The following is a 19007-nucleotide window of genomic DNA, read 5'->3' as shown; positions in this document are numbered from 1 at the left end:
GAGAAGGGATTCCCCACTGCACTCACCGGCAGCGACGAAAGTGAAGCAGCCCGGCCCCCGCCTGCTCCACTCCTCCAGCTCCCAGCCGTGGTGCTAGCTTCCCGCCGCAGGTGAGTGTGGGACCTTTCCCCAACCCCCCTGCCCCCTCCCCAGCAACATGGCTGGGGCCGGGGCAAGGAAAACAGAGCAGGCTGGGACCCCGTCACTCCACTTCCCGCCGCAGGTGAGTGCGGGGGCGTCCTTTCCCCAACCTCCCAGCACTCACCGGTGGCAGGAAGCGGAGCACCGCGGCTGGGAGTTGGCAGAGTGGAGTGGGCTGAGGCCAAGTTGCTCCGCTTCCCGCCGCTGCCAGTGAGTGCCTGTCAGGGGGCAAGGGGTGTGGATGGGGTCGGAGCAGTCAGGGGACAGGGAGCAGGGGGGTTGGGTAGGGGGTGGGGTCCTGGGGGTGATTAGGGATGGGGGGTCTCTGGAGGGGGCGGTCAGGGAACAAGGAACGGGGGGGCCAAAACAAGTTCAATATAACACAGTCTCACCTATAACACGGTGAGATTTTTTGTCTCCCAAGAACCATGTTATATTGGGGTAGAGGTGTATATATCTTCCTACTGTATTTTCCACTGCATGCATCCGATGAAGTGGGTTTTAGCTCACGAAAGCTTATGCTCAAAAAATTTTGTTAGTCTCTAAGGTGCCACAAGTACTCCTCGTTCTCAGCACTGTGAGTTCCTCAGTCAGTAACATTCTGCATTTGACCTGAAAGACCGCAAGTGGCAGCTACCTCAAAGCTACTCCTGCAACTGGCTGGTACAGACTCCTCTATATTTAAAGGTTCAGCACACAGGAAAAAGAATGACACCATCTCCTTTCAGTTACATAGCTCCACATACCACCCCATGCACTCCATTCTGACAACAAGCCAGTGGCAAACCTCAAAGGATGGAGTTCTATAAATATACCTTGGGCTAACTTCTTCTCTACTGATTGATTTCCATGGGATTACACAAGGAATGATTTTGGTTCCTCGAGAAGTTGGAGATGTGAACATGAAAATTGTTATTCAGTTTGTAAAAGTGCAACTCATTACAAAATCCTCTGGTTGTTTGTGCAACTTCTTAAAACCAACACACTCCACATCCCAATTTTAAAGGAAAAAAAATAGACTCCATCCACAAATTAAAAACCTGGTAGAACCTGTGTCCCTTGTTCTCACTGTTCAGAAATACACTTGAGAAAACACGCCATTCTCTGTTCCCTGAAGGTCTGCCTTTTCAAGGGGAAGCTAATACCAGACTCAAGGACTTTCTACTGATAAGTGTTTCCATCCTCCCACCAGCCTCTGGACGTTAATAGCTAGGGACTGTAGGTCAAATGTACTGGCTAATCTCAGTTGTCATGGCAGAACATAGGAAGATAGGTGGCCCTCCATGTAGCTCTGTCTCAAGCTATATAGGACATTAGGCCCTGATCCAGCAAAGCACAAAGTGCGTGCTTAAAATCCTACTGACTTCAGTGGGACATAAGCATATATTTAAGTATCTTGCTGAATGAGGTCCTTAAAGAGGTAAGACTTGATCTACAGCAAACACCTTGAACTGAACCCAGAAATGAGCCGGAACTGAGTATAGTCTTTGAAGCATTGGTGTAATGTGCTTTCTGTGGCCAGCAATGGTGGCAGGTGAACCACCACATTCTGGGCAGCGTACATTCAGTGGGGTGATAGTGAATGAGGAAGGGTTACATGGCAGTGGGAACTATCTGGATCCCTTTATTAGTCAGTTCCACATTTGCTAACTTTTGTGAGGGATTCTTTTAATGGTGCAAAATATATGTATAGAAAGTTGTGTTTTGGGGTGTTAAGGCTGAAAGTGTGTTTCATTGGATTTCAGCTACCTCTTGTTTAACAAAGTTTTCTGTATGGAAATAGAAAGGACCTGCTCCTGTTCCCATTAACAGATCAATGGCAAAACTCCCACTGGCTTCAATGGAAACAAGACTGAACCCTAAATAAGGCCTAAGATAAAGGGTCATCAACGGAAAGATGGTAACAGTGATACATTTCTAAGGGTTATTATTCATCTATGATCAAATGTTATCTTAGACACAAAGAGGGAATTTTTATGAGCTGGGAAAACACTGAAAAGGAACTTGAAATAGTTTTCTCTCATGTCAATTCAATCCACAGGACAAGTAACATTTTCATATCTCGCCGTTCTAAGGGAATGCACTTCCTGGGTGTAAGAATTCAAAGAATTGATAACCAGCTTCATACAAATGCTGATGGAAAGGAGACCAGACAAGAAGACCTTTAAAAAACACAATATCAGGTTTCATCACATACCCCGAAGGACAGCCTCCCATGTAGACACATTCTGAGGAGTCAAAGTCTTGTTGAAGATAATGATATTTGTAAAAGTAGAAATGCAGAAAGCGATGGAGTGGTTTATAAGTAGGGGCTGTGACAGCAAGAGCATTACAGCATCAATACATTAGGAATAAAAGAGAGTTTTTTTTCAAAGACACAAGCGAAACCTCTGTCCCATTTAGCACTGCTTTCAACCCAGCTCATAGACAGCTATCTAAAGTGATGCAGTGACACTAACCATGTCCTTTCAAGTGATGAAATATGGAAAGAGACTTTTTAACTATCTCCTCTTATAACTCGGAAGAGGTAAAAATCTACGCTAAGTGGGTCTTCTCACCCATTCTCATTTGCCTGAAGAGAGAAAAGCAGACTTGCTATTACTAGCTCCAAAGGGTAACTTTGTGGGAACTGTACCATTGTATTAAATATACAACAAAAAGGGGGATGGTTTCCATCAGCCACATTCTGGCAAAAAAAGAGACAAGAAAAAGAAATCAGAGACTTTGTGCTCTGCGGAATCGAATGCCCTTGTGGTTTATTGTATATTAGAGAAAGAACCTGAACTATAAAAACCCATTTCCAGTTTGAAATTCTTCTGCACTGAAAAGGTACGAGGACCAAAATGAGAAAGAGACAGACACACAACTTTCAAAACAAAGAACCCCTTTGTAGATTTTTAGACTATAGCTGCTTCCAGAGGCAGGAGCAGGTAAAGTTCATCAGCACATTCACCACCCCTGAATAAAGCTTTGCCCTAAGAGCCAGGGTTTAGTCATCCGACCCAGGTTCCCTAGCAGAATCCCCAAAGAGCTGGTTGTCTGCTTCTTCCACTATAGCACACAACCAGTTCACTTAAGGTGAATTAACTTGCATGTTTTTCAGATAAAAGTTTCTCTTGCTTCAGTACCAATCAATGATGTTATGTAAGAGAAGCCACATCTCTCCTTCCCCCTCGCTCCCCCTTACTTCCCTACACCATTCTAAGCAGCATGGATCTGTGGGAGGAAAGAAATCCGCTGTGGAATGACAGCAGCATTACGCCACAGCTTCTAGGAGCACCTGCTGCTGTATCCTCTCCATGGCAAGCAATGGCTGCTGGAACTCCTTAGTGACTGGTCATCTAGCTCTGCCTGTTCTCTTCCAGACTGTCCCCCAGGGGTGCTGAAACAATTTGTATAGTGGGGGTGCTGAGAGCCATTGAACCAAACTGTAAACCCTGGATATGATGGAAACCACTTCAAGCCAGGGGGCGCAGCAGCTCCCCCAGCACCCTTAGTTCCAGCACCTATGCTGCCTCCTGCGCCACCCAAATACCAGCTGTGCAGGAATCCTGCCTCCCCCAGCAGTGGAGCCATACTAGTTCTGCTCTGACGGGCACCCTATGGGGCATGTAGGAGGAGACAAAATTTTCCTCCAATCTGTTGTTCTCCTCACACCCAAGCAACATGCCCCCAGCACAGACGTGCCATTAAACACAATGGGCCAGACCTCCCTGCTGCTGTACAAAAGTGCAAGGAGGGCAGAGTGCATGAAGCCTCCTTCCCTTGCTTGTCTCTGAGCAAAACGATTGCCTCTGACTCTGATGATATTGCCCACCTCAAAAGTGGGCAGGGAGGAAGCAGGGGCCCCCCTTTTATGGCTGTAGCAGCAGGTCCATTCCCCCTGCATGCTGATTTGCTCCAGGAGGCATTGTTGGTACTGTTGGTACATACAGAACAAGAATCAGTGTACACCTTGACGCTGTCCTGTTAGCTGGGCTCTACCCTCTTTAGATACTTACTGGCAAGGTCTTTGGTAACAGCAGCCACTGCACTAGAGCAATACAGTCCTATCTAGCCACAGGCTTAAATTCCATTCCCTGGCACATATGAGGATTCAGTCCTTTGGGGAATCTCAGCCCTTCTTGTCGAAAATAAACCAATAATGTGGAAACATTAAGTGGGGCGGCTCTATCCCAGTTAAGCCAAGCAGGCCCATTTAAATGATCTGAGGCCCTGGAAGGTACATGTTAGCTCCAGAAATCATGTTTGTGGCAGTATCTGTAGTTAAAACGTTACTGGAACACAAGTTCAGTCCCAGTGCTATGACTGCTCCAGAATCACTAAACGTATTAAAACTCTGGGAAAATATTGGTAACTATGACATGCCTGCTATTATATTATACTCTTACCTTTATGAAGGCAACAGCAGTAAGCCCAGAGAAACTGAATTCCTCCTGGGAAACTGAGTTGGAGAGCACTTTAATTGTATCCCAGTCAGTGACAGATTTAACAGTCAGCAAAGGCTGACCGGGCCTTGCCTGGTCCATGCCACTCTCTTTCTCTCTCCCATCTGCCAAGGGCAGAGGGACAAAAAGATGGTTCCAGGTGCAGGTTTTTATTCTTTCTTTCTTTCAGGATTACCCCTATAACTGAAGGAAAAATGAAACAGCACAAAAATACACTTTATTTAGGCCTATATACTTCCAGTTTAGTTATTCTCATATGGCAAGATGTTTGAAAATGAAAACCCTAAGTACAAATACAAGTCTGATTTTACAAAAGAAAAAGGAGATTTTGTCATTACAAACTGCCTCCAAAGATCCTAAGGAGCAGAAACTGTCATTTTGTAAACTTCCTGATCAACTCCTGCAGTCTGAAGTAGAAAGTCAAGAACTGCCTCTCAATTCATCAAGCATGAATCTAGGGTGACCAGACAGCAAATGTGAAAAATCGGGATGGGTGTGGCGGGTAATAGGAGCCTATGTAAGAAAAACACCCAAAAATAGGGACTGCCCCTATAAAATTGGGACATCTGGTCACCCTACATGAATCTGTCATTGTGTCAAGGTTTAATCAGGAAAACAATTTGTGCAGTACCACTGAAGTTGCACCTCTAGTCATGGCTGATGATATTTCCAGAGAAAGTTTGCTTGAAACCAGCACAAATGAAGACCATGTAGATGAGCTACAAACCAACCATAGGTGATCTTAAAACCAAAAAAACCCACCCCAATTTGAAAGGAGCAAAACAAAAAGCCCTGTAGATAAGCAGGTCTACAATGAAATGGATAGCTCAGTAGTTTGAGCATTGGCCTGCTAAACCTGGGGTTGTGAGTTCAATCCTTGAGGGGACCAATTAGGGATTTGAGGCCAAAAAAAATGGGGATTGGTCCTGCTTTGAGCAGGGGGTTGGACTAGATGACCTCCTGAGGTCCCTTCCAACCCTGATATTCTATGAGTGTTCCTGATGAACTAGGTGTGAAGTGCCCAGCTAATAAAAGTTGCTTTCAAGATTCCATTTAATCAGCTGAGCAATTAAGTATGCTTGTATAGATTGGTCCTTTCCAGCCCACTGAAAGTGATATGCGAAAACGATAGTTTCCTTTTTTACCTACAAGCCATCATTTTTCATCTTCATTTTACAGAATGACAATAGCACTGCATGAAGATTTGCATGTCAAGTGGCTAGCAAACTCATATCTTTTAAATTTCACATATGGTCACATTTATTGGTTGTTTGGAAATAAAGAAACTTGAAAACCAACATGGTTAACTGGGATTGGAAGAATATGCTCAAGTCAATGTCTGTTCATGGGAGGAGCAAACAACATGTAGTCATGTGGCAATTCTACAGTTTGAAAGGTCATAGTATCAATGCTTGTTTTAATAAAGAAGCATCTGAAAATATTAAAAAATGTAAGTACTAAAAATATTGCTTGACACAGTGAAAACTTTAGCTAGTTTAGGTCTCCTCTTCCATGGTCACTGTGAAGTGCTGGAGAGAAACAATTGTGGTATTTACTTGAGCATCATTAAGCTACTTGCCAGACATAATATAACTTTTTCCCATCATATTAGTGATACCAAGATAATCAAATACTTGAGCAAGACAATTATTGATGATTATCATCAGAAACCAAGAGGCACATACCTAATAGCTGCAAAGAAGCTACGGTTTTATTGTCATTGCAGATGCAACCACAGATATTAGCTATACTGATCAAATAGTCATTTTGCTTCTCTTTGTTAATATTGATCATATCAAAGGACAAGTAGATATAAGAGAGAATTTTGTAAGTTTTGTGGCAGAATGAGGTAGATGCTACGTCCTTGTGTGCATAGGCGCTGACTCCATGGGTGCTCCGGGGCTGGAGTACCCACGGGAAAAAAATGGTGGGTGCTTAGCACCCACTGGCAGCACCCCTATAGAGCCTCCCTCTCCCCGCAGTGCCTCCTGCCCACCAGTGGGCCCTGCTGATCAGCGCCTCCCTCTCTCTCCCACCGCCTACCACCTGCCATGGATCAGCTGTTTCACAGCATCAGTAACCACTGGGGGGCAGGAGGGAGGAGCGAGGCGCAGTGCGCTCAGGGGAGGGGTGTAACTGGGTGGGGAAGGGGCGGGGTGGGAAGAGGCAGGGGCAGGAAGAGGTGGGGCTGGGTGGGGCCTTGGGTGGAGTGGGGGCGGGGCCTTGGCAGAGCCAGGGGGAGCACCCCCTGGCAGATTAGACACTCGGCACCTATGCTTATGTGACCAGTAAACTGATGTTTTATTCTGCAAGTATAGACTAGACCCCAAATATATGTCTGGACAGGTATATGAACGGGGCCAGTGTTATGGCTGCAATTTGTGGAGGACTGCGAGCAAAAAATGACAGAATATCTTTCAGGCAAAAGAGGCAAAATGTATGCACATTACATCTATTGCTTAGCTCATCAAATTAATCTAGTTCTGTTCCATGCTGCTGAAGATAAGACCAGTCCAGAACTGAAAGTTTTCTTCTCAGTTTTGTAGGAAATATATAGATATTTCACAGACTAACCATAGATGAAAAAAACTAATTATTAAGTATAAAAATAATCTTCAAACTCTGGCTCAAAAGAATACAGTTTTGCAAATGGGAGAGGAATTGGAGATGCACTTCAGGCCCCTGAAGACATTGACAGGATTGAGGCTGCAGATGAAATTGAACATATTTCTGAAGAACGAAGGAGACCTTTACATTTAAAGGCATTCTGTAAGACTAGATAGGAAGCTCAAATGAAAGCCACTGAGGCAATGATAGTAAATTTTCAGCGTATAATTGAATGCCTAGAAGATGAAACTGTCACTGAACACAGGAGTAGTGAGAACATACGATAAGCAAAAAGCAACCTGTCTCTGATGGATTGGATGTTCTACCTAAATCTGTTATGGTGGCATAGGATCTTAGTTATCATGGCTGCAGCCTCTGGAATACTCCCATCAAATAATATTGACCTGTTCCAAGTCCTCCAAACATTTGACAGCAAAGTGAACAAGATCAGCAAGCTCAGATCTGAAGAAAAGTATGAGGAAATTGTAGAAGAATCTCAGAACAGGTGGGAAACAATGGGTTTTGAAAATGCAAACGATCCAAGCCACAGGAAGAGATATGTATGCCACATGGATGATGAATTTGTCCACGATTCTGTGTTAGGTGCAAAGGATAACCATCAAAGGAAATATTTTGAGGTCTTAGGCAATATGGTAGGGGAACTAAAATCTTGGTATGAGGGATTTCAAGAGGTAGCTACTCTATTTGGTTTCCTCCATCCCAGCAGACTTCAAAATATAATGCTAGAAGAGTGAAAGGAAGAAGTTCTTAAACTCATGGAAAATACTCATATTTTTCTTTGGACTTGGTTCATGAGATCATGTCTTTCAAGATGTGTTATTTTACCAAGGACACAGAGGTGTTCATTTTGTCAAGTGGAGTCCAGAGGTACCTGAATTTCATAATGTCAAGTTCTCTTGATAATGTTTTACCAGAAATGGAAATGTGTCGACTCTCTCTCACCATACCAATTGGAGTGGCTAGTGCTGAATGTGCAATGAGCACATTAACACATGCCAAAAAACTACACGCATTCAACGCTAGTTCAGACATGGCTGGGTGACCTTACTTTCCTTTTAGAGTAGCAGCCGTGTTAGTCTGTATTCGCAAAAAGAAAAGGAGTACTAGTGGCACCTTAGAGACTAACAAATTTATTTGAACATAAGCTTTCGTGAGCTACAGCTCACTGCATCCGATGAAGTGAGCTGTAGTTCACGAAAGCTTATGCTCAAATAAATTGGTTAGTCTCTAAGGTGCCACTAGTACTCCTTTTCTTCTTACTTTCCTTGCAATTGAGAAAGATGAGATAGTAAGGCTGGAGCTCAATGGCGTCACAGAACAAATTGCCAAGGACAAATGTTGCTGTGGTGCAAGGGTCCAATTATTGGAATTCACAAACCAACATGATTTGGGTGAGATTCCACTTCTGTTGAGGCCTGTACTTTTAATTTTTTTAAAAAGCTGTTTATGTTTTAAAAATCCTAAGGTGATAGAGAGACAAGGCGGGTGAGGTGATATCTTTTATTGGACTAACTTCTGTTGGTGAGAGAGACAAGCTTTCGAGCTCACACATAGATCTTCTACAGGTCTAAGGTGATGTGACCATTAGGCCCTACGCTGCATGTTTGCTGACCATGCTCTCATGACCCTTAAATCTCCCCCTTATCCTAATGGAATATCAGCCATAATATTTAAAAAATCCATACCTGATCTACAGTTTCAGTTCACTCAACATAAGATTCTCCTAAAGATACACTCGCATAAAAGAGGAATATTAAATGTTGGTGGCATAGGAAAGCTCCGGGTTCATTGATGTTCATGCTCGGGTCTGTGCTAAGGTGAAGGGTGTTTGGAGAGATGTGTGGGACAGAATACATTTTAATTGTGGATATTCCTTTAACACTTGGAACTTTCAAACTAACTCGGATGCAGGTGGAATTAGGCTGTACAAATTCTCAGGGACTCTGTTTCCTTTTGAGCTGCCCTTGTAACCAAAGAGCTTATCTTGCACAGATGGAAATCTTGTTATTCTCCCAAGATCAGAGACTGGTCAAATACGTTATCAGAAATGACAGCTCTTGAATATTCTGTTCTTACACAGAACTCTTCTTCAGGTCTGCTTCTTCAGACCTGAAGAAGAACTGGGTGTGAGCTTGAAAGCTTGTCTTTCTTACCGACAGAAGTTGGTCCAATAAAAGATATTACCTTCCCCACCTTGTCACTCTTATTTTGATTTAAATCAGGCTTATTTGAATCAAAATAAAGAAGCTAAAGTAACACTGGTTTAAACCAACATAAGAGTGTCCACTCGTTTAACTAAATCTGTTTAAAACCACACATAAGTTAAATCAGTGCAACTTTTTCATGTGGACATGCTGTCTGTTACAGACTAATCATTACCTTTCTTGGTTTAACACTGTACAATTGCGTTTTACATACAAGCAAAGCTGCTGAATGATATTCCTAATGGGTCAGATTTTTCTAACATCTATCTCTTTGTTCTTTTTAGATTTCAGAGTTCTTTTTGTCTTTCATCTTTTTACTTCCGTGCTGAATTCTTTACAGAGGATTCCTCTCCTCTCTTCTCCCGAAACTTTTATTTTTCTCTTCTAGCTCTTACTCATTCTATCCATCTTTCTTCCTACAGTAGAGGCACATCAATGACTATTTGTTAATAACGACATTTTAATGATTGGCGTGTTTGCATTTACTTCCTATCTACGTTTATTTGTGGGAAAAATATTTAAAATGAATCAAGATTTGGTTAAAAGAAGAACAGGAAAAAAGAACACCCCCCACCCACCCACACATACTCTGCAGACATGCTTGTTTAAGCCATCACTGTCTTACCCTCACCCCATCTTGAAACTCCGGTATTCAATGTAAGGGTCATGCTGAGTCACTGACAAAGGTTAATAAGCACAATGTTGCAACAGCAAACACCCATTAGAGGAACAAAAGAGCTGTTGACAGTTAACAGTGCATAGCTAATTCTGATTAAAGGCTAGAATGTGTCTTTAAGGAACCATATGTAGTGATGGGAGGTTCAGAAAGGGTTGTGTAACAAGGAGAATTCTGGGGTTCTGGGGAAGTATATTCTGCAGCAGAAACTCTCTCACCCTTTTGCAGGATGCAGAATGCGATCCTCTCCACATAGCGACATGGACAACCTCTCTTTTGCATTTACATTAGCTCCACATTGGTTACCATTCTGAAACCTGTCAATTTGCTCCTCCAACCTTCAGCAGATCCACAGGACTCAGACATGGAGTTATTGATGATCCGCTCTATGCCAGTTTTTGGGTTGGCCTGTCTGTCCACAAGATCAGTGAGGCTGGTGGAGAGTTCCTTATTGTGTACCCCTCAGAATGGTGTACTTAACAGCTATAATGACAGGTGTCAGAGTAGCAGCCCTGTTAGTCTGTATTCGCAAAAAGAAAAGGAGGACTTGTGGCACCTTAGAGACTAACAAATTTATTTGAGCATAAGCTTTCGTGAGCTACAGCTCATGAATGCATCCAATGAAGTGAGCTGTAGCTCATGAAAGCTTATGCTCAAATAAATTTGTTAGTCCCTAAGGTGCCACAAGTACTCCTTTTCTTTTAACAGCTATAAAACACTTACACTTTAATAACAATGTACTAATACTTTCAAGAGAAATGCAATAAGCATGACTATTTACATTTCTTTCCAAGGAACGTGATTCCAGATTCCCTGCCACTTGATGCTGGGATGACTTGGGGTTGTCAGACACCCTGTTTTGGAGAAAGAAAATTTAGAAGCAAGACCAACATTTCTTTTCTTCCTCAGTAGTGCAACATTACTAGCAATTAGTTCAGAAAAAGGGAGGGAAAGCATTACGGTCCCTCAGGCTAACATTTTTTCAAATCACTGCTTGGAAAACTCGCCTATCAAAGCCTGTGTTCCCTGAGGGTGACAAGTCTAGCGTTTGGTGAATATACGCCCATGTGGCTGCTTTATAAATCTCCTCATTTGGGGAATGTGCAAAATGTAGCACAATGCTGTTGACCCGGTCCTGTGGGCTCTAACCAGGCAGGGGTCGTATCTGAGAAGAAAGAGGCAGTAACTCTTTCAAGCTCTACTCACAAATACATTCCACCCACATTGAGGCATGGCTCACAGTCCATTGCGCAGATATTCAAAACAGATTTGTACGTGGTCTTTGTGCTCCTTGGGCTTGTGTCTCTCTCAGTGGAGTCCAAATACACTCCACTCTGCTGGACTTCTTGTGCTTTTCTTCCCCTCATTGAAGCTCATGGACCCCCACTGAGCTTCTTGGCTGTCCCTCAAGGAACCTCAGATGCCCCATTGGGCTCGTAGGCTTCTTGGGTTTGCCCTCTCCTTTTTCCCAACTCCCAGTAGATTGTGCAGGCCTTCATAGTGTAATCCTGCGGCAAGTGCTTTGAGCAGTGAAATAGTTAATAGTTTAAATGTCAACCTTATTATCTGACTTGGCATCCATGGAAATGTATGGGACAATTTACACCTCTCAGAGCTATTGTTTCAGGTTCAGCTAATGCAGGCATCTGTTACACTTGATTCACCTTTTTTGAGGCTGTTTCCTCAACCATAATACCTAGAAACTTGCTTTAAAAAAGGGCATGGCTTCAGGAGAATAAGGCAGCATGAAAGAGGTTCTGGTACACTGTTCTGCCACATAACAGCTTATTCTGAGTCCTGGGTTTAATTCACGTTGGTGTGTCCATGTCCTGCTGCTTGTAATAAAATATGTTCTTAATCATTCTCTTCTCTAGATTAGGCCCTAATGAACAAGAGGGAGCCTACTGACAAATTGGAAAATTGAGGCACAAAGAAGTGGGAAACTGAGGCAGCACTGGAGAGGTCATCATTCTATGGTTCCTCCTAACATGCACACTTCTATAGAAAAGCAATCAGTTACATTTGGGATTTATCCCAAAGAATCATTGGATTAATCCTCACCAGAACTGTCAGGCTGGTCTTGTACAGCAGTGTGATCATGAAAGACAGGATTGGGTCATGTTTGGGTGGAGGCAGTGAAAAGCTGTTTTGTAGGCCCACCAAAAATGCTAATACCAATTCGCCAAAACCAAACCAAATGGCAGTAAATTAAACAGCTGGCATTGAGATGATTTGGAGTGAAGGAGTGTTTCAGCATTGTGGATAGCTCTTTTGCTGTCTTGAATTTTATTAGGTTCTTTTGAGTTTCTCTGGGATTTAAGGAAGAAAAGGCAGAGGAAGGGCGTTGCACAAACTTTGTGTCCATTTTTGTGCTATGGATGCTCTCATATACACATTTTTACAGATAGATTACCTGGCAATTGCAATTACCTGCACATTTCATTTTCTGTTAAGATAAATATTTCTATAACATGCCTCCTAACATACAATTAGGAGCAGTGACTCTGCTGCATAGGGCTTTCACCTTCACATGGAACACACACATGACAAAAATATGGGTAATTTTCAAACGTCATCAGAGCTTTCACATATTATTTCCTTTGTGTTTCTTTCGGTTTAGAAGACATAAAAGTGCCTGTACACAGGGTCTGAGTGCCCTGCCAATTGCTACAAATTATACAAACAAAATGATACAATACAATCTATTATTGTTATAATGCCATTATAACACACCATTTGGTCTGAAGATGGTGGGGGGGGGGAGCCACAAAATGACACTTTGCATAAATTATAAGAATTTCAGCAAAGCTTTCCACTGTTCAAACAAGAACAATAGCATTCTCTACACGGGAAAAACATCTGTAAGAGCCATGAGTTTGTTTCTTTTCGGCAGGAGGGCCTTGGCCATTTCAATCTATGGATGCCCTGAAAGTCATGGGTAAATGTCATGGCTCTAAAGAGAAGATGGGATTCTTTATGCAGATGGGGTTAACATTAATTTAGGCCTTGTCTACATGGCAGGCATGTCTGCAGCAAGGGAGATTTAGGTTGAATAATAGGAAAAACATTTCTAACAATAAGGATAATTAAGTACTGGAATAGGCATCCATGGAAGGTTGTAGAAACCGCATCACTGGAGGTTTTTAAGAACTGATTAGACAAACACCTGTCAGGGATGGTCTAGGTCGGGGTTCCCAAACTTGATTCACGGCTCGTTCAGGGTAAGCCCTGTGCCACTTCCCGCAGCTCCCATTGGCTGGGAATGGCGAACCGTGGCCACTGGGAGCTGCGAGCGGCCATACCTGCGGACGCACAGGTAAATAAAGTGTCTCATGGCCTTTCAGGGGCTTACCCTGAACAAGCCAATAACCAGGTTTGGGAACCCCTAGGTATACTTGATCCTGCCTCAGCACAGGGGGCTGGACTAGATGACCTCTTGAGGTCTTTTCCAACCCTACATTTCTGTGATTCTACAATTCTATTTGAAAGGTTTTTCAGTATGTTTTTCTGCTATACCTAGACCAAAATAACGTGTTGGCTTAAACTATTCCCATGTGAATCATTGAGCCCCACACAAGTCTATGGGGTTTTGTTTGGTTGGTTGGTTGGTTTGTTGTTTTTTTTTCTAAATAACTGCACAGCATTTTGTGCAAATATCCCATGGTGCAATGTATTGGTGCTAAACTCTATGCATTCTGAGATTTTTCTTGCAGAGCATTGTGGGATACCTACTGGAGCCTGCTGCAATTCTGGGAGTGGGGTCAAATTAACAAACTCCCATGATTGCTTTCCTGGTATCCCATAATTCTTCTGTTTTTATTGATCCACAGCCATTTTCAAACTGCTGTCAGGCAGCATGAAGGAAACACTGTTGAGCCTTAAGATCTCGGCAGTCATTAGTAGGAACAGAGTGCTCCAGATGTATTAGCAGTCACAGAGCTGGATGGCTTTGGATGAGCTGGGATGCAGCCTCCGAGATGCCATGCAGATACTGCTAGAGGAGGAGGAGAACGATAAAACTGAGCAGTTACTTCTGCATCATATTTCCATGGAGTGGATTCACTTGGTGGCGTGCCACTTCTGTGCTCATCCCACCAGCATGACAGGTGGGCTAGGGCTGTGATGCAGAGCTGTGATGACCACCTGTGGCAGCAGAACTTCAGGAAGCAGAAGTATTTCTGGAGATCTTTGCAAAGCTCACTCCGGACTGCAGCAGCAGAACACCAACAGGTGAGTTCCATCCGGGGTTGAGAAGAATGTGACCACAGCCCTCTGGAAGCTCTCCATCCTTGCTCGCAAATTCTCCACAGCTTTGAGAGGGTGAGTACAGCAGAATTAAGCCACGCTCCAGGCCTGTCCCAGACCTACTGACTTCTACTCCATGGAATTCCTACCTTGTGTTGTATCCCCAAAGGGATTCCATAAACTCAAGGAAAAAGAAAGTGCGGCATATCACAAAGCTCTGCCTTTGATTCCATTTGAACATACTGTGAGGTCCCTACGATAGCATGAGGGGAGAAAATGATCAGGCCCCAAGTGATCTATTTACTCTAGGGCCTACCTCTGATCTGGGCAAAGGTGTCAATATTATAGAACTGCCTGGCAACAATGTCAGTAAACTCTTCCTTTCTTGATTTTTCTCACAATGTTTTTAGTTAAATGCCAATCTGATAATCTCTCAGAAGTATCCCATCAAATATACCAGTGATTAAATGTGGGGAACAGCTGACCAAGATGAAAACAATAAGAAAAATTAGCACTGAAGGACAGGCCCAATGGTTTGGAAATCACTTACATAATGTTTTCTAGTATTCACTCACACAAGAAAGTGTCACAATTCAACACAGCTGATGTAACTAGCAGTAAGAAAAAGTCTATCTAAGCCAAGTCTGAGTGATGCTGAGGGTCTGCCCAGAAATATTCTTCAGTGTTGAAATCCTCACTCCAACATGACCACATGTGAAAGCAGCAACAGTGAAATCAGGCCTTTGCCTTGAGAAGCATCATTACCAGTAAAGAAATATGGCTTGCATAAGAAGGATCCAGTCCCACAACCCTTGTTTGTGTGAGTAGTCCTGTCTCACCCAAGCAGTCCCATTGAAATCAATGGGACTGCTTGGGTGAGTAAGACTACTCTGATAAGAGCAGCTGGATCAGACCCTAAGGTGCTCAATTTCCATAATCAACTGGAAGATGAGGATACTCCACACCTTGCAGCTCACAATCCTGACTGGGAAAAAATACAACCAAGAACTAGAAGAATGGAACTACTCTCTGACTTACTAAAAAAAACAAGAAGGCCTCCCGATTTTCTAGTGTTTGTCCACCAGATATTACCTGATTTGATCTTATCCAAAAGACAGAAGAGTCCAGTTAGGCTCTCTCTTTATATTAAATTATTCTGACTGGAATAATAACTAGACACAAAACATCCCAGTGAATGTATGCATTGTTATAAGATACTTTTCCTCACAGATTTTAGTTCTGCTTACTTAATCATTCATGCTTTGTCCATGAATATGAAAATACCTTGATCACTATGCAGTAAGAGTCATCTTGGCACCATCTGTTTATATTTGGGATCTGAACCTTGTAAATAATAAAATGTACTTTGCTCACAAACTCATAGTTCCTAGCAAGAGAGTAGTTATAATTGATTAAAAGTACAGTATTGAAGGTATTACTGGCAGCAAAATTTTGGTCTCTGTCCACTGAAAGGATTGCTTCCTTCCCATTGTCTACCTTGTAGGAGACTAATATATAAAGTCACAGGATCATTATCTGTATATTACTCTATTTGTACTGATAATGTGCTTGGCACTGTACAATAATCAAAATAAAGATAGGCCCTACCCTGAAGAGCAGTTCACAGCCTACTTTTAAGCCTCTTCACCTTCCCTGAAGACCCCAGAAAGAATGAGTGAGCTTGTTTACAGGTCTATAGCTCTAAAAGTAATGCAGCTGGCTTTCCTTATACCTCTAAAATAGGCATCATAGCTCTAAAAGAAGGCAAGGAGCACCTAAGGCATCCGTCTTTCATAACCACAGAGCACACAAACTGGAAAGAGTTAGGTCTCCTGTATCAGGCTCCCTGGGTACACACAATTGGATGAAAATATAGCCGTGGTATAGCGGTTAAAAAAAGAAGTGAGTAAACTAACCTAAACTAAACTCCATGTTACCCAAATGAGAAGTGAGTAAGCTCACTTTACCCTTGACTACACTACTAGGGACAGTTGTGGATGTTTTAATAGAATGATCCTGTTTGATGGATCAGGATTATGTGATCTGGCCCAGGCTAATTCAGGCCTCAAGAGGGGATGGGAGACAAGACTTTTTGCAGGGTTGGGGTGGGATTTTGTATGGAAGTCACAGCTTTTGAGCAACAACAGGATCTACCAAGAAGGAAGAGTCTTCCTCATCAAGAGGGACCTGAACATAGGATTTATACCCTACCCTCCTAAATGGGACTGGCCCAAAGGGAAAAGCACACTCTTATGAGTTGGGTGAAACATTATGGATTGAGTTTGAACCAATCCAAATTGTGTGACTGAGTCCCCCATTTAAGACAGTTGTAAAAGATAGTTAAGGAGCCACACCTAAAACAAAACCTAATAGAATCTGCCCAGAAACTAGCACCAGGTGAGTGGAGGGTTCGCCTGGGTCTTGTGACAAACTTGGGGAAATGTTCGGGTGGAGAGGAACACACAGAAAACTGAAATGATGGTTTGGAAGACACCTAGAGAGAGGTTTTTGGGATCAGAGTGCATGCTGAAAAGAGCATTCTCGGTGCTCTGAGCAAAAGAAACTATTTCCTGGTACTTGATTCCTTCTGTGTTTAGAGATATAGGACTTTGCACATTCTTTGTAAATAAACAAACCAGAAACTTTGACTAGCCAAGTAGGTTAGAAAAGGGGCAACAATAGGTTGATCATTTTAAGTGCTTTAATTCTCATAGCCAATTTTAAAATGAGGAATTAGTTGCCAAAGGAGGGAAATTTTACAGGAGGCAAAGCTGAATATGATTATTCATATCAGTGAAGTTTAGACAAGTGTATTACAAAATATCTATACAACGGAGGGGTCGAATGGAGATCTGAACATGCTATTGGCCACCCTACACCGCATTAAAAATACCTTACATCTCTTAGGCTACCCATTAAATAACAGATAGTATGTCCTGTTAATTGTTAGTGTGTTCTGACCTTAGACTTTGACCAGGTATTTAATAACACCATCTGCTGTCTGCGTCTGCAATACTGTTATTTTTACATATGGATTACTCTTCTGTCTTCAAAAACAAGGCTGTAATAACAGTGCTAAATGGTAGCAGAACCAAATGAGATTTAAATTACACCGTCCAAGTAAAACATGAAGGGAGAACAGAACACCAAAAATACATCAAACTTATTTTACTGGCTTAAATCTAAAAATCCTAACTTGCTAGAAGGTTGATTAGCTGTAGCTCAAGTCTTGCTGTCCTTACTTGGGGAAAAGTCCTATTGTTTTGCCTGAGAGAGGACTGTGGGTGAAATTTACCCCTGTGCAGGCTGCCTGCACACACCCTGCATTACTTGAGTCCTCAAAATAGGCTGACCCTTTGGACAGAGGTGAAGTTCACCCTGGAGGATGAGCTCTTTACTCTTTATTTGCATGCCCTTTCCTCCCCACCCCCCCCCAAATCAACCCAGCAAATAATATTTTAAAGAGACACTGTTGAGTATTTTAGGCCACAAATAATTAATCACTTGAAATTCAAATATTCCTCCTAATTATATCTATAATGGTATTTGGTTTTTAAAAATACATGTATTTAGCTCTGAATGACCAACTTTATAAGAGCCCACATATGCAAAGGCCCCAGTCCAGCTCTCATTGAAACTGATGGGACTTTTGTCATTGCTTCCAGTCGGGGGCAGGATCAGGTGCAAAAAGAATTGTGCATTTATCTATTGCTTCAGGGTCTTATATGTAGCGTTGCCAACTCTCAATTTGATTGCATATCTCACAATATTTGGGATTTTCCTTAAAACCCAGCTCCTTGAGTGAAACACTGACCCTACTGAAGTCAATAGCAAAACTTCCCTTGACTTCAGTGGGTCAGACTTTCACTCCAAAATTGTGTGATTTTTGTGAGCGTCCTTTTTTGTTTTGCTTTAATAAAAGCTGAAAGTGCCTAGCCCTTATACTTGTGGAGAAAACCTTGAAAACCTTAAAGGCTTAAAAAACAGAAGGCAAATTAAAAAAAAAAATCTCAAGGTGATTTATTTTTTAAAGTCAATTTCATGATGTTTAGGGAACCTGAATGTTTTGTCATTGGCAATACTGCTAATCACTATAGTATCTCAGTGTGTATGCACTGTAATAATGAATCATGCATCCTCTCTAGCTTTATTTGTGCGTGAGACCTACCAAAAGTGCTTTGCCTTTTTTCCTACTGAAATGGAGAGGTTAACTTTTAAAACCAAACATATGAATCTAATCCGGAGGGTATGTAAAATATGGGGGCTGAACTATTTGACAGCATTTGAAAGACGCATGTCTTGACATGTTTTCTATTAGAAAGGATTTTAAGCATTACAATCTGTCAAATGAGGTATCTGGTTACATCTGAAAAGGGGTTCTTACCTTTTCCTCCCACTATATTCAGGAGGAAGGCATCTAGAAGTCTGATTCTGAAGCCCTAATGAACAGACACACTGACTTATTTTATAAATATGTGAAATGATGTATGTCTGTCTTTTTTCCCCTGTAGTTACTAGTTTTGGAAGAAGAGTTGAAAAAAACCTAAGCAGATTCTTTACATATTTACTCTGCATCAAATTCTGAATCATAGAAATGTGTAAGTATATTTATGTATGTTATCTAACCTCAATTCAAATACACTAGTGGAGCATGTTATGTTGGGT

The 19007-nt window shown here is 42.2% G+C and overlaps 1 long non-coding RNA gene across 2 annotated transcripts in view; it reads left to right on the top strand.

Moving 5' to 3' along the window:
* Nucleotides 1-18941, top strand: part of LOC311517656 — a 125009-nt gene extending 106068 nt beyond the window's left edge. For both annotated transcript variants that reach the window (XR_014710753.1, XR_014710754.1), the window contains exon 3: nucleotides 18854-18941. This is a non-coding gene — a long non-coding RNA (uncharacterized lncRNA). The remainder of the gene's footprint in view (nucleotides 1-18853) is intronic.
* The last annotated feature ends 66 nt before the right edge of the window (nucleotides 18942-19007 follow it).

The sequence above is a fragment of the Lepidochelys olivacea genome, assembly GCF_965140295.1.
Source record: "Lepidochelys olivacea isolate rLepOli2 genome assembly, chromosome: 3".
Lineage (NCBI taxonomy): Eukaryota > Metazoa > Chordata > Testudines > Cheloniidae > Lepidochelys > Lepidochelys olivacea.
Note: the sequence above shows the minus strand (reverse complement) of the source record. Positions and strands in the feature narration are given on the sequence as shown.